Raw genomic sequence first — 16,065 nt, 5'->3', positions numbered from 1 at the left:
ATTCTTTGTCTGATGGCACAGTGAGGGAGGACCGTTGCCCTCGGGACGCATGGTTGTGTGCAGAAACCAGGCCTTCCCTGAAGGATGGGGGTGGGGGGGCTGCAGCCCTGGAGCTCCGGCTGACCGTGGAGGAGCTGCCACATAAATCCTGCAGATGAAAGTCAGGAGCATGATGCCGGGCTGGCAGCTGATAACCCCCGAGCGGCCGCACAGGGGCCGATGGCGACTTTATCTGATCGCGTCTCGCTCACGCTAGTTTCACACATCGTCCCGTTGGAAAAAACCTGTCAGTCAAGTGTCCGTCACACGTTCTTCTCCAGCCACAACAGTTGAGGCCACCCAGAGCCAGGCTCCTGTAGCGATGGTGACCCAGAAGTCCTGTATCATCCTGTTCCCTCTTCAATAATTCACTGTGAGCAGGCAGGCGTTCCCTTTACTGCTGAGAGGCCGCTTCTTCTTCTTCTCCTTCTCACGCCTCTTTCTGCGTGGTGGGGAATTATAATTTTGAAAGCATATTTGTGTGGGAAAGCTGTCTGGGAGATGTACTGTAAGCTAGCCTGAGAGAGTCCATGTAGCTTCAGCAGGAACCCTGGACGTTCCTGCTGCTGTTAGCTTGCAGGAGCCGCTACGCTCAGTTCCTCTTCCAATCCCAAACCAAACCGGAAAGCTTCCCAGAGCCAGAGGAAAACATGGCATTATTACCCTGATGGCATCACATCTGCCATCATTTTGGCCTCCCAACCCTCACCAAAGTGTTGCAGAGTTTCAGGAAAGTCCTATGGTCGCCGCGGCTGCGTAGCGGATCGCAGCTTCTTCTTGTTTTGGTTAGCCCGCTTTAATAAGAGGCCATAATTGGGCTGCTTTTCCTGCTGGAGCGTTTGTAGAGACCTTCTTATGATGTCCCCTGTCATTAGACAGGAATGTGTCCGGATGGAAGGAGAGGGCCAAATCTGACGGACCTTTCACCATCCTGGAATGATTGTGGGCACGAGGCGCTCTCGGGCTGAAATCTGTCGCGATCTGGCGAAAGGAAAAAATATCTCTGCTGCCATCGTTGGTAGCTTTATTTTCCTCCCACAGCTCTCAGGGCTGACGGCTCGACACCAGCTTCACCGCCGCCTTAAAGGGCGGCATGTGTGCAAAATTACACCCTCGGCTGGAAAAGTGGTAGTTTAATGTGCCAAAGCCTCGAGTGACATCAGGATTTGGACACCAGAGCTCCCAGATGAGTCTTATTTAGCGGGTTTGATCCCTGCTGGGGGATCTGAGGGTTTTCGTGCCCGCACCAGCAAACGGCAGATTTAATTCACAGCTTCGCACCGCCGGACGTTCCTCTGGGCGACTCCGGGCGGCTGTGCACCGACTCAGCCGTTGAGCCAGACACGTGCATCTCGTCGCCACTCGCTGTTTGTCTGGTGAAATAAGCGCTTTTCTTCTCCCGCTGCGTTGAGCAACGGAGCGGCGTCTGTAAATGTGGAAAGCTGCACTATGTTTGGGAACTTGCTAGCTCGTGTTAGCGTGTTAGCATCACCTGAGAATAACAAATGCGGTTTCTAACTATTAAAATAAAAGCATGTTGGAGGTTTAGTGACGAGACGAGGTGCAAGTAAACAAATTTTACTGAAAATGATGGGATGGATCCCGGTAAACTGTGAAATTTCAACTGTGATTCAGTCAGTCGGCGTGATGTTAGATGGTGAATGAATCGGCGCTATAATTACTGTACGGGGCGTTTGCCGGCGAACCGGGCCTGGAGACAACTGTCGCGTGGATCGTCGCGGTGTTGATGTGCACCGCTGGAAACGTTCCGCAGCTTCAAAGCGATTCTTTCCTTCTGATGTCGGCCCCGTTTCTCTGGCAGGCGTGCACGAATGTGGTGTTGAGCTCTTTCGGATGGTTAAAGCCGATGTTGTGGTTTCCCAGAACAGACGGGGTTAAAGGAAGTGGTGCGTTCATGCTGGTGGAATGAGCGGCATGCTTCCCCGAAACCTTTTTACTCCAAAATAGGAATGCATAGCTTGTAACCGGAGCGAAGCGCCTAAAGATAGACGTTTCCACACGGCTTTCGCCGCCAGCTGAACGATGTTCTGGCATGTACAGAACTTCCAACATGACATGGGGAGGGCACAAGGCAAGGACACGAGCGTGGGGTTTCCCTCAGCAGGATCCAGGGAACCGGAGCCGAGGGACCACGACTGCCGCACTGCCGACATAGTGCAGTCAGACCCACGGAAGCCAGTTCTCTCCCGCTCCGGTCTGAGCCGCCGACCTCATGGATGACGTCCACCACCAGAAGTCCACCTGGCGTCAGGTCGTGACTTCCGCATCGTTTTCCACTTGGTCTGGTTGATCCTCGTGTCACCGGCTGAACCAGCCAGAGGTTGCTGTTTCCAAAACGGGCTCAGGATTTAAAGCTGCAGCGATAATCCCCGGACCGCTGAATTCAACCTGGAGCAAACGGCTGGGAAAAATGTCTGATAACGTGACCTGGCGAAGTATTTCATTTCCTGAAGAAGCCGGCGAGGGGCAGGAAGTCGGGGGAATTAGATACAGGAAGCTTCCTGTGTGTGCTGATTGTCCGAGTCCTCACCCGCAGTATCGTCTCGTTTTTTTTTTATCTGCCGTTTGATGACATTGGCGTTCCTTTTGAGCCTCTGGCCGCCATGTTTTATGTTGCCAGGCAACCCGGCAATGCTGACTCTGTGTGAGGAATTTCCCAGGCGCGTTGACGGGTGAAACACGGGGCCCGATAGCGGCGCGCCGCACCCGTTTGCTCCCGTTAGTGCACACTCGATATTCCAGCGTTCGTTTCGAGATAAGTGCAGAAGAGTTCAGCCTGTTGAGCTGTTGCCTCTGGCAACCACACAAGCCTGTTTTGGGTGAAGGATGCTTCGGGAAACCATCACAGACCCTTGAAGGCCTGCGTGGCAGGGTGGAGCACGGAGGTCACGTCCATCCTGCCCCCGCTGCTTTTGCCATAGTCCCCGCCTCTTTAACAACAGTCTCCGCCCCTTTAACCGTATTCTCTCTCCCATAAGGAAGCTTCTGAGCGTAAACTGGTGCACAGAGAGCTCAGAGTGAGTTTATGGTATCTGCTCGGGTGTTTTCTGTCCTCCTTCACACCCAGCAGGCCCCTCTGACCAGAGGCCCCCGTTTATTTCTGAAAGGGCTTCTTATGGCGTCATCCCAGACGGGTGTTTGTGCCCCGTCAGGGTCAGACGCTGACAGCGGAAACGTGGTTATCGGAGCCGACCGAAGGTTTGAGTTTAGCACAGTTTGCCCCAAAAGGAGGCCCGAGGTGTTAAACGTGCGTGCTGCTGAAGCGTGTCCCCGTAAAACATCTGGCGCGGACCAAAAACTCTCCGGTCCGTGTTATTGGAGTTAAAAGCAATTGTGGTGATTGCTGGCAGAACACTGCGGCGCATTCAGCTCTTTATTTTCCCTGCAGCCAGCGCGGGTCCAGCTCACTCGGGAGGTTTGTGGTTTGAGCCGCAACAATATTTAAAGAGTCTCAACTGATAGTAGCGCTAATCCAGCTGAGCATAAACGAGTCCCTCCCCTCCCGACAGATATCGGCCCACTTTACACAGAACCTTGAAGTGTTCTAATGTGCCGGAAGAAACCGCAACTGCGGCATTTCCCACTCCTGCTAATCCAGCCGTGGTGGGAAATGATCAACGCTTCAATTTGCTCTGAATCTCCTCCCAGTCTGCCCAGTTTACTCTAAAAAGTGAAAGAAGACGGGAAACCGATTGGCCCAAACTCCCAGAATCCCAGGAAACAACATTCGCAGCGCTTGAATAGTGTTTTGATTTCCAGTCATACGGTTCCTTGGAAAATTCTCCCCTCCCTGAATCGTCTTAACGTGAGCTGTTCAGCCAGAACGGTCGCCTTAATGTTCCCTTGTCGGCGGCGTGCAGACCGGCCTTGTTCGCATTCACGACAGTCGCTTGTCCACCGGCGGACAGACACCCACTGAAATGTCCAGACCGGCTGTGTGTCCCGAGCACAGGGGGCGATTGTGTGTCTGTGTCGATCCGCTACGAGGACTTCGAATTCCCGCCAAAACCGCCTCATTTGCTGCGACGGCGGCCCAGATCTTGAGTTTCTGCCTCATTGTTTGATGCCGCTCCTGCCTGTGAAGGTCCTCTGAAGGTCCTGTGAGGTCCTGTGAAGGTCCTCTGAAGGTCCTCTGAAGGTCCTGTGAGGTCCTGTGAAGGTTCGCTCTCACCAAAGAGCCCCCCCCCCCCTCCTCTCACCCAGCTGTTAATTGCCAGCAGCTAAATGACAAAGTTGCCTGTTTACTGATGCAACCAAACATGGGTCCAAAGCTTGGGCATCTCCATGGAAACCGACCGTTCCTAAAGAGGACAGGAGGTCCAGCAGTCGGACACGCTGCCGCTGGGATGAGAGTTCCACATTAACACACACCAGAAGATTTACGAGTGTAGATTAATGACCTCCCCTAAAATTGAATTCACTACTTTGGCTGATGAGCCATTGTCTGCTAAATATAGGCCGGCCGACTCAAAGCTGCGGTGGCGACGGATTGATGGTTTTTAGCCTCTGGGCAGAGCAGCGATGTGGGAACATGAACCTCCGCCCTGATCTTCCCGATGAATCGACCTGTTGACCTGAAGGAAGCTGAACATTTGCTTGGTTGCTTCTTTAAAACGGAGAATTAGCCAAAGAAAACGCTGAACAAACGGTGTTACGATACGCGTCTTTGCATTCGCCGAGAGACTCTTCCCAGTAGTTTGATGCTGGTTCTAGTGGTGCTGACGTGCTTCTCCCAGTCTGTACCTGCCCCAGAAGCCAGTTTGGTTTGAGTTGAACCTGTTTAAAAAAAAAAGAAAAAAAAGAGGAGTCACAGGCGGCTCGTCATACCTCGGCCTCCCAGGCTTTATCCTCGGAGCGGGCGTGTTTCTGACTCGGCTGGCCTGCACTTGTCAGAATGCCGCCTGCTTTGCCATTTAATTTTCACCTCGCGCGACAAGAGGCTGTGAAATAATGGCCGATCTGCGGTTACCAGCTGTGTTTTCTGCTCCGGCGAGACCGCAATCTGGCTAAAGCGGGATTTGTGTACACAAACCGGAGGGTGAATGTGAATCAGAAACCACTGCCGACGCTTACGGACCCGTTTCCCAGTTTCGGTCACCGGTGACAGACGCGCCGGGCTGCAAAACAGGAAAAACCGCCGGCTGGGTGACCTGCCGACGGCAACGCTCGACGCTCCGTCACGTCTGGAGGCACGAGAACAGAGCTCAAGTCTTCATGGCTTTGGTTTAACTTTAATTTCTCTTAAATCTCGCTCACACACAGACATCGGCACTTCCTGGATGATTGTGACTGGGTGCACGGGGGCGACCCACATGATCCACAGTCACATCTGAAAGCACTCATCGCTGTCACCCGCCAGATTGAACCAGTCACGCCATCGGAGTGACGCGCACACGTGTTGGACACGCATGTATTATGCATTTAAATGCAGATTGTGCTTCCTGCAGTCCCTCCTCCTCCCTCCGTTGCGACGTGTTTGAAATGATCACTTCTTGCTGCAGGAGGGTTGTTCTGGTCCCAGTCGCTCGCGGCGGCTTCCTTCCTTCATTATCAGTATGCAGGGAGGCTGCTGAGGAAGTGGAACAGCTGGAAAAGGTTTAGAGAGTCCAGCTTGAAACGTACGTCCGCTACCTGTCAACAAATATGACTCGTCCACAGACCAGCATCTAGTTCAGTCATGCAGGAAGCACAGGAAAAGTTCATGGATCAGCTTAAAGGTGTTTAGGAAGCTCCTTCCTGTTGTATTTAGGCCCCCGGCATCATTGGAGTGGGCGTTTTACACCTTAGTTTACACAATCACCAGGGAGAAACCCAGAGAGACAAATAGAGCTGTGAAGGTGATTTTAACTGGGCATGTGTGAGAATAGTGGGATAAATCCAGCAGGAGAAAAGAGGGGCAATTAATCACGCTGTGGTTGCTTTTGGAGGAGGGACTTTGCCAAACGCTGCCAACATGGGCTCTAGATGCTGAAGTGCTGTTGGCAAACGTACTGTTTCGTCTGTCAGAAAGTGCTGAGCTTATGAAGGATCCTGTGGGAAACCCAGGACCTGGATGATTTGGCGTGTGGACCAAAACCTCAGGATGTGATTCAGGAACTCCCCTTAGAAGGGGCGCTCTCCGGTTCGGAAGATATTTGCCATCCCTGGCGAGGAAAGAGGCTTTTGCTCAGGCGCTTAGTTCAGCCGGGTACGAAGAAAGTGCTTTTGTAATAACCAGGAATGGTTTGTGAACCGGGCCGGCTGCCTCTTCTGACCCGATCTGACAGGATTGTGTGCCTGTCGCACAGCGAGCTCGGCTCCCGGGTTTGTCCTCTCGTGCGCATGAATCGGGGACACCAAACCCAACATGTCTGGCATGTTAAAGAGCGGGAACAAGTGCCCCCTTTAGAACGTGCTGCTCCATATATTCAGCCGTGCACAGAACCCCTACGAGAACGAAACTCTTCTCTTAATAAAGGCACCTGGCAGATGTAAGGGGAGCGAAGCAGGACGAGATGGTGCCGGTGTTGCCTGTGGACCACCCACACCTCTGTTTTGCCCCTGGTTGTCTCCACTGGACAAAAGGGACGATGGTTCTAACGGGCAGTCCTGTGTTTCCGCATCACATCACATCATCTGAGCAGACAATCGATTGGAAGGACGCTGAAGCTTGAGTTTGATTAACATCTCAAGTGAAGGCTCAGGGCCACATGCTCTATTTATTTCCCAGATTCTGGCCTGCAGCAGTAGTCTGGCCTGCTGTGTCACAGCAGGAGATCCCTCAGGCTCTTCCCAGCTGATCCCTGATCGCTTCCCAATCTCCAGCAAATGGCCAGATTCCTCTCGGAGCTGCTCTCAAACTTGCAGATGGTCACCGAACACATAAACGGACTTTGTGCAGAGAATGTGCTGCTTTAGTGATTGGTGTGGGCAGCGATCCAGGACGCTTTATTTTTGTGAAATCTTGGAATTTCTCAGCATTCCTCTATCCTCCATTCACTCTTGACAGGCGGAAAATTGCCACAGTTGTGACGCTTGTACCAGAGTTCAGGCCTTGGCAGCTTAACAGCGAACAATTTAATTTCTTAATGTCTTTCAAAACAGAAAGGCCACTTATTAGCCGGCGAACCACTGTGGGGACCTGAGGGTGCTCCGAAATCAGACGTCTGGGATCTGGCCTTTTGTTCGCTCCCACCCAAGTTTGCTGGATTTTGCTTTGAGCGTAAAAGTCAAATAGAACCAGCAGCAACACAACGCGCTCAGACAGTGTTAGCCACTCCCACGGAACAACCGGCGTTTCTTCCACATTTACCGACGACTGGCGCGTGCTTTCGCCTCCGACTTCGGGTTCCGAAGTTTTCTGCCGTGGTGTGTGTCCGTGTCTGTTGTCTCATGTGACCAGACGGCGTCGTGGCCCTTCGCTTTATCCTCTTACGTCATCGGCGTCATGGGCTGCTTGCGTGTGCGTTTCTGCGACACACGTCCTGTGTATGAGGCTTATTGGAGAGGGGTTTGAGTGCAACGGTGCAAATTTGACCGTGATTCCAGCTGGATGGATCCTACATACTTGTAAAATGACGTCCGTGTGGATTATCTCAGCTCCCGCTCGAACAGCCGACCCCCTGGACCACAGAGGAGGACGCGTGCCTCAAACTCCCTTCTGATTACACTCACCCTGACATTGCAGCTTCAGAACCTCCCCCACTGTCCTCACAAGTCTGCTCCTCTCACTTGACACACGGCTTTGATCCACGCGGAGCCGTCGTTGAGCTCTGAAGACGGCGTCTTCTCGCCGGACCCAGCCCCCCGACCTCTGCCGGAAAATAAACAAACGCCTGTTTGCTCGTAAACTTTCAGTTTTCTTTCGTTCTTCTTCCTTTGTGCTTTTGCCGTCTTGAATATCTGGGCGGCATGGACACAGAACTGGGCCCATAGCTGATTGTTCGTGAACTTCTGGTTCTCGGCCGAACCGCACCAGCTGCTGTGCGGATTCCGTGTTTGACACTTTGGTTTAATGATACCATCGTGCAGCCCTCACATGGATAGCCGCCCTCTCTTCCCTCTCTCAAGTCTCTTCTTCTCCTCTTCGGTATAAAGGAGTCGCACGGTGTAGCTGTCACATTACTCAGTGTTCGAAGATCACCATGAAAGTTACCCAACATCTCTGCAAGATATCAGGATATCAGTGAGTGTACTGTGCTGGGTTCTGCCTGTCCGGGCCTGTCTGTCCCGTTTTCTGTCGGAACAGGCCTCCACTGTTCCCAAAGACAGTACTGTCAGTCACAAAAAGTCCACACCTTGAAATGTGTTGTGCAGTTATTTACACTTTTGTGCACTTGGATAGTTTTGAAGCATTAAGTCATGCAAAGTGTGCACATAATTTAGGGCAAACGTTTGCCTCAAGATGGAAATGTGAGGAAAAGGTGCTGCAGAAGAACACAGATGGACATTAGCATTTGGCTACCAGACCGAGTGCGACAGTAGGATTGATTCAGTCTTTCACGTAACTTTACTCACTCACACTCGCACTGGTTTGGTTTGGTTTGGTTTGGTTTGGTTTCCAACCTGGTGCGCACGTGTGCTCGTATCAGGAATAAATGTCCGATCAGCCTGTGTTTGTGTCACCGTTTAAATGGTCTGTCTGTGGATAATTTGGTCTGTCTGTGGATAATTTGCGAGGTCTTCTGTTGCAGCCTCATCTGAAAGCTCAGCACCGCTGCAAATAAGCCCTCTTATTTGGTGCCTTTTCCATTTGCTGTAATCTGATATGATCCAGGCCATTGGCAGATATTCCTCTGAGCCGTCACGTGTCGCTGGCATTCAGAATTTTGGTTTTGGCTCTGCTGGAGCATTTGCGAGTAATCCAGGGTGCTGCCGTCTGCCCATTCACCAAATACTACTTCTCCCACTAATCCTCTTGTACAATGTCACCCGATAAACTGAGGGTCATTAGAAGATCAGTAGCAGCACATGCAAAATTGGGTTCTGACTGGCGACTGGTCCCCCTTCCTTTCTCTTGGTTTGGGACCGGAAGTTGGTGGAGGTGTGTTGGGCTTTGTTTGCTGCTGCATGTTTAGACCTGATGGAAACCAGTTTCCATCTCCGCTGGCCTCCAGAAAAGGATGTGTGTAATTGTTAGGGCCCGACCTTATGTTTGTGATTAGCAGCTAACTGTGTAGCCGCCGCATCATCCATCCATCCATCCTACACACCTCAGCTTTGCATCACATTTGGACATCGCCCTCTCCTATTGTCTGACACATGCACATGCACATGCACGCCGGGGACAACCGTTTCCTCCACTCGCTCCCCTTCCCACCTGCTGATTGGCTGAGGCTTGCAGCTTATCGTGGGCCCTGGGACTGTTGTCAGCTGGTTGCCATGGAGGAGCCTTGTGTTTGTTATCCAGATGGGGCAGCCTGGGTCGTGTCGGTGTTTGGGAGGAACGAAGCTGTTCTTGGCTGAGGTTCTCTTGGTGCCTGGTCACAACAAAGCCAAGTTTGAGGCCGTGTTAAGAGAGATTAAAAGGTTTAGGTTCTGAGTTTCTGAAAACACACAGCTGGTGCGTATTTCTGCACGGTTTGTGGCTAATGGCCAATTAAGGATGAGTTTTAATTTAGGTGACATGATTACAGGCTTGATGTGTTTCAATAATTGGCTTTTGGCTGCATCTTATGATTATTTCCAGTTTCAGGGCTTGTTTTTGCAGCTTGTTCGAATGTTGACCGGCCTCCACCCTTGTGGGGAATTCACTGCAATTTAAAATGACAAAGATTCAAGAAATCTTGTGTGTTTTTCTCCCTGCGAGGCCGTAAGAAACGAGCTGTGCGCTATCTGCCTCGACGCAGGCGCCAAGCATGACGCGGCGTGCGTGCTTTTGTTTATTCATGAGTGGCCCGGCTTAGGTTTAAGGGTTCAGGGTGCGGCGCTGGATCCAGCCCCGGTGGGTCTGATTGAGTGTTAGCATCTTACCCATGAAAGTGAACTCCGGAGTGTCCCGTTAGCAGCGAGCCTTTGTTCCTTCAGGGGAAACAACAGAACAGAATCGCCTGGAATTGACCCAAAATTCCTGCCGATTGTTTTTCCCGGGCCGTCTTCTCAGAAAGATGGCGTCCATCACGTCAGGGGAGGGGTCATCACGTCAGGGGAGGGGTCATCACGTCAGGGGAGGGGTCAGCGGATGCAGAATCCAGTAAATTGACCTGCAAATTTATGATGCAGAGGTTCTGGTCCTGCCCCGAACATCTGGGTTCTCTATTAACGATGAAGGTTTGACACAACCCAAAGCACTTTAGCTATGAAATCAAAGATTTTTGTTTTGGTTTTTATAAAACATCTTGCCTGAAATAATAAAAGCATGAAATAATATGAAACCTCGGAAAATGGGAAACAGAATCCGGGCCGTCTTCTCATCTGTCCATCCCGATGGCGTTGTTGCTTTCATCGTAGATTAGCTGTAGCTTTACTCTTAGATCCAGCTGCTCGTCGACCTCCTGGTTTGGAATGTACACAACATGATGTACGTTTTTACTGGGATGCCTCTGTCCTGCAGGAAAGCAGGTCTGCAGGTTCAGGCACTGAAGATCTTCACTCCTTTACATGTTTCACAGCCTTAAATGTGACTAAATGGTGTGTTGTGTGGACCTGATTGTTAGGAATTTCTATGATGCAGCCAATCAAGGCCTCAGGCTCCTCAGGCGCTCGTGTACAAGCGCACGTTCCCGAGCACTTCCATGTCGAGTTTCCCTGCCAAAGTATCGGTAACAAGTGTTTCCGGGGAAATGCGATACAAACTGAAGGAAGACAGGGAGCTATTGTGTAGCTATCGTCACCTCGTTGCTCCGTCACATCCAGCCCGGGAGGTAGAATTCTTATTTCCATCACTGTGTTGACGCTGACATCACAGAGCCGATTAAAGAGGAAAGTTCCGTTAATACTGTAGTCGTGTCGCTGTGAAACGTACAAATGTGGCGTCGCTCACGTCAGCTGTCTTCCTCCTGCTCTGGGTCTCAATATGCTGCCATCATGAATAAGAACCCAGGTCACTGGATAAAAAGGATCGAATGGATCAAATTGAATTCAGTTGTATCAATAGAAATTATATTAAGGGTGTTTTAGCACAGCCCCATTGTTGGAGCCACCTGGTAGAAGCCTGAAGGTGCACGACTACAATATGACATTTAAGCCTTTATCCAAGTTAAACTGATGAGCCAAGGAAAACAAGTTGGAGCACCAGGACAGGATGAAGACAAATGTCCGAGCTGCTTTGTCTTGTCTCGTCCAAATGTCATCCATATGACTGACGGCGTCCTTTGTGGAGCAGCCGGAAACAAATGCTTGAACCGTCTAAATGTCACAGCAGACGCTCCCTTTGTAGTTCCGGATGCTGTCTCTAATTCCTGCTGGAGGGGAATCGGGAAGACGCGTTTGAAATGACCCGTCTGTCCTGAAGGCATATTTCAGACCGGTTTCAAAGCTGGACACCTTCAGGAAGCCAGTCCAGTTTCTGTTGTCCCCGAACCGGCCCGGGACGCCGGCGCTGCCTCCCTGGCCTCTCTGCTGCTGCTGTGCGAGCTGATATCTCCCCTCTTATCTCTGTTGTCTCCACACTTCCCGATCCTCCTCCTTTATTCAAGAGTCAAGAGTAAAGTTTCATTATACGTTTTTGGTTTTGTTTGCTTTGTTTTGCTTCTCGGACGTCTCACTTCCTGTCTGACGCTGTGTTTTCTCAGCCTGAACCAGAAAATAAAGCCGTGTGATCAGCAAAAGGAACCTTTCGGTTTAAAAGTCGTTGCCTTGCTGACAGAATCGCTGGCCTCTCTAGATGCTATCAGCCCGAGCACATGTGGGCGTTCGCCCCCCGTCAGACCTCAGCTTTGCTGTCTGGAAAGCTGCCTTCAGCCTCTCTGGATTGTTTTTTTTCCTCCTCTTGGATTTGATTTCAGCTCTCTTCATCGTGGAGGATGAAGAGCGGTCGGGTCAGGGGCGAACGCTGGCAGCCCGTCAGCTGCTGAAACCGTACACGCCAGCCTGTTGTCTGAAGTTTTCCTCCCTGGCCGTCGAGGAGGGGCCGAACTCGGCCTCCTGTGCTGTGAAATGGCAGCTAACGTCTCGTCTTTTCACAGTTTTGACAACGAATCGTCATGTTTGTGTTGCTCAGGCCCGATTTGTGTGTTCGCAGAAACATCTCCGCACCGTCTCTCCGGAATGTGCCGGACACATTTGCGTCTAAATGGGATCCTGTTACAGTTCTGGTTGCATCTGTCCCTCAGCGCTGCGATGTTTCACCCAAACAGGCAGACGGGAGTTTGTTGGAAACAATTTGGTCTCGGTGGCGCGACTACAGCGCTCGTCAATCAATTAATACATTAGCTAGCGCGCTATGAGTGCCAGAGGAGTTGTCAGAAGTTAGCTTCCTCGGGTTTGTGGCGGCTCTGATCCTGGGGGGAGGGGGGAGGGGTCACAAATCAAGCCCGATCAGCGTAAGCTTCTTCAGACCCAAACGTTCATCTTCTCTCATCTTGTAGCTGAACCGGTGTCACCGTTGCCGTCGGCTCCATGTTGATCCGGAATGCTCCCAGTTCTGTCCTGACTGAAGCTCAAAACAAACACACGAAATGGCGAATGGCTTTCTCGCCTTCTTTCTCCTCCTTTTAGGAGGTCTGAAGCTCCGGTATGAAGCTTTGAGGCAGCCGTAGACCTTCATTATTCATTGCTGTTCTTCATTCCAACTGTTTATGATCCTGCAGAGACGCTCTTGGTCAACTTGCTCTTTTGTTTGAATTGTTCCGGTTCCCTTCACCAAATTAGTAATTTATATGTTCGGAGGCTCTCTGGTCCCAGCACAGGAACCAAGTCTGCGGCTCCAGGCTGAAGAAAACTCTTGCGTTTGCTCCCTTTTGGACTTAACGAGGCGAATAAAGTTCTGCTGGTACCTGCTGCTGAACCCGAGTCTGCTCCGTTTTAGTGGTTTTAATCAGAAGATCTGAGGTGGGAGGACCTCAATGGTCGGACCTGAACCCAACAGGGATGTTCATGGTCCAAGGTACCAACCCGGGGAGGAGAGGCTGTTCCCTGGAGCTAATAGCTCATTTTAATTTGCAGTTTTACGGTAAATAAATGCTTGATTTATTAAATGGTTACAGAGTTTTGGTGGATTCCAGAACTTCAAAAGTTTGTTCTTCTTTTAGCCACGAGCCACAAATCCAAACAGCTTTTATTATTTTCTGCCAAAGCATTCATTTTGTTGGCGTCTTTATATGTTCTGATCCCTCAGAGTAGATCCCACTGGGGAAAAAAACACCTTTTTCCAATTAAAGTGAATTATGGATGCGTTTTTACTGAGAGGCAGAGTAACAAGCACATACATGAGCAGAATAAAAAAATGGGCTAATGGGCTTTTTATTGTTTTTTGCACGGTTTAATTGGATCCATGCACGAGCAGACAATAAAATGACTCAAGTTCCACCTTCCTGTCTTCAGTATTTACATCTCCGTTGGTTTTCCCTCTGCGTGTTTGCCCAGGCTTTAGGAAGAATTCTGCATGTACCTGGTCGTACAGCGACGACAGATCTTATCACAACTCTGCGGGATTAACAGTCAGCTGTTCAAACACGGTGACATCAGCTCATCAACGAGCAGTCCGTGTTCGGAGGCACCGGTAGGATACGACGCGGGTTTCAAAAGTTGGATTAGAGAATTTAAATTGAATCCAGTGTTTCTTTGTGATGGGACAGTGTTGGCAGAAGTGCTAGACTCCTGTTTTTTGCCACCATGATTGTAAATGTCAAATCATTCCCATAGGCACAGAATCCCAGCAGTTGTCCCTTCGTATTCCTGGTTGCAGTGTACAGCACTGCCCTCGTGGTTTGTAGTGGTACTGCAGCCTTTCGTTTCTGAGGAGCTATAGGTGGATAGAAGGCTTGGTCTGTCCCCGTCTGCATAGCTAACACCGAGAATAAGTAAGCCTTAATAGCTAACGTGAGACCCCACAAACTGAATTCACAGTGTCCTCCCACACACACACACACACACACGCACACACACGTATAAATACTGCAGTGGGTGGGGCCCTCGCCACCGTGCCAGATTGACACATGTGTCTTTGTAATGAAACCTGTCTGTGGTTTTACTTCAGTGGCATTTTCCAGTTCAGCCCCTCCTCTCAGGGCCACTAAAATAAAAGGGCCTTTTGTTTCCAGCCCCAACCTTGAATCGACCCCGCTGTGGAGGTCACGTGCGGGCCTGCGACCCTGGCCTGCGGCTGCACTCGCAGCCGAACACGAGGACAAACAAACCGGGCGCCATCCGTCATGTTTGAGGAGGCCGGAGACGTTCTGGCCTGTGCTCGGGTCTGATGGTTCCGTCTGATCCTTGTTTCTTTAAGGAGGTTTCCCTTTAGGAACGAGCTGTTTGTTTCCCTGCAGTAGCACATGTCACAGCCCCCCCCCAGTCCTCCCAGTCAATGAACACACTTTTAGCAGGCGGAATTCCACAGCTTTGTTAATTCACCACAGCCTTTCTGCTAATTACTGGTCCTCAGGGCCAATTAACAGTCACAACCATAAAAACAATAATGCATAGAATGTTTGCTGATAATGGGCTCCCCGACGGCACTTTGAGCTTTCTGGAGCGTTCAAACTACCAAATCAGCTCAAGTTGTTATTCCAGGTGAGGAGAGACTAATTTTCTGGAGATTGGATTAACCCCCCCCTCCCCCCAACACACTCTCAGGCTTGGTATTAAGTGCTTTAACGCTGCTGTATGTCCTTAATTACTGTTTCCCGCTGCGAGGCCTCTGTCAGATTGTGTTGGGCTCTTCTCTTGATTTTTAGCGGCTTTCTTTATCTCATTTCCTCTAATTGACTTCTCCTCTCATCTCCATCTGTCTTTAGTTTTTACAAAACCCCTTTTGGTCTTAATTCCTCAACCTGCCGTAGTTTTATTCTTTAGTGAGTGGGATGGAGAGAAGGAGCACGGAGCTCCTGACAAACGCCCCGTTTATCTGCCCATCTACATAAAGTGGACTTAAAGGCGACCCTCAGTTATACATTTACTCTGCGCGGCCTCGTATCTGCGGCCCATCCCGACGTTCCATGAATCCAGCTCTTGTGTTCAGGCTCCAGAACCTGTGAGGTGGAGCAAACTGTGGTTGATTTTTAAAAACTGCAGCTCCAGGATAGAAGTGACCCTCCGGCGACACAGACGGTTCGTCCGTGTGCGTCCAGGCTTTGGTTTATCAGTCGTGGTGCTTCTGGAACTCCAGGCCGCCTCCTCGTCCCTGAGACGAGTGCGTTTGCTCGGGGCGGACACCATCTCTTTCGCTGGTCCCAGCCCGTCGTCTGTTGCAACACGGCGCCAAATGTGTTTATTTCAGCTCTTTTCTTCCCAGCATGAGAGTTGAATAGTTCAGCATCATCTCAATTAAACATGAGTCTCTCCTCATCTAATATACAACTCATTATTATAGGTCCTCACTAAATTTGGACCCCATTTATGGGGTTGTTGCGGAGTGGCGAGCGTCTCTCCGGCTGGATAAAGTTGCACCGGGCTCCTCCCGTGGCCCACGTCCAGATCTGCTGCCGTGCACGGCCCCAGTCGGTGACACGGCCGTTTGATCTCCCTCCAAGTCCCCCGCAGGTTTTTTATGGAATTACTCCAGATAGAGCTGTCAGGAAAGCATCATGGGAATCTGCGAGACCCCGAGGGAACAGACGAGGGCGAGAGTGAAGGAAAACAAAGTTTTGAGATGATTGATTCCAGCGCACGAGGCTGGCGGAGGTCCTCGCACACGTATATGTGCACGTTTATTTACCCCTTTATTATTTTGTCGCGCTTTGATGTTCCAGATCGTGATAAAAATCTAATTGTTAGGCAAGTACACACAAAATGGGGTTTTTAAAGGAGGGTGGTGGCTCAGATTAGAGGAGAAGCGGAGGGTTGCTGGTTCAAGCCCCGGTCACACGGGCAAAAGTTGGAGGCACCATTGAAAAGAGCGATGTTGATTAACCTTGAACTGACCTTGAA

At 50.7% G+C, this 16,065-nt stretch overlaps 1 protein-coding gene across 1 annotated transcript in view; it reads left to right on the top strand.

The window, feature by feature from the left end:
- The window catches only part of LOC105418171 (partitioning defective 3 homolog), a 62,289-nt gene that overhangs the window by 990 nt on the left and 45,234 nt on the right, over positions 1 to 16,065 (top strand). The window lies entirely within an intron of this gene.

Source organism: Takifugu rubripes, chromosome 22 (assembly GCF_901000725.2).
Source record: "Takifugu rubripes chromosome 22, fTakRub1.2, whole genome shotgun sequence".
Taxonomy (NCBI): Eukaryota; Metazoa; Chordata; class Actinopteri; order Tetraodontiformes; family Tetraodontidae; genus Takifugu; species Takifugu rubripes.
The sequence above is the reverse complement of the archived record's forward strand: the minus strand, read 5'-3'. Positions and strand labels throughout refer to the sequence as shown.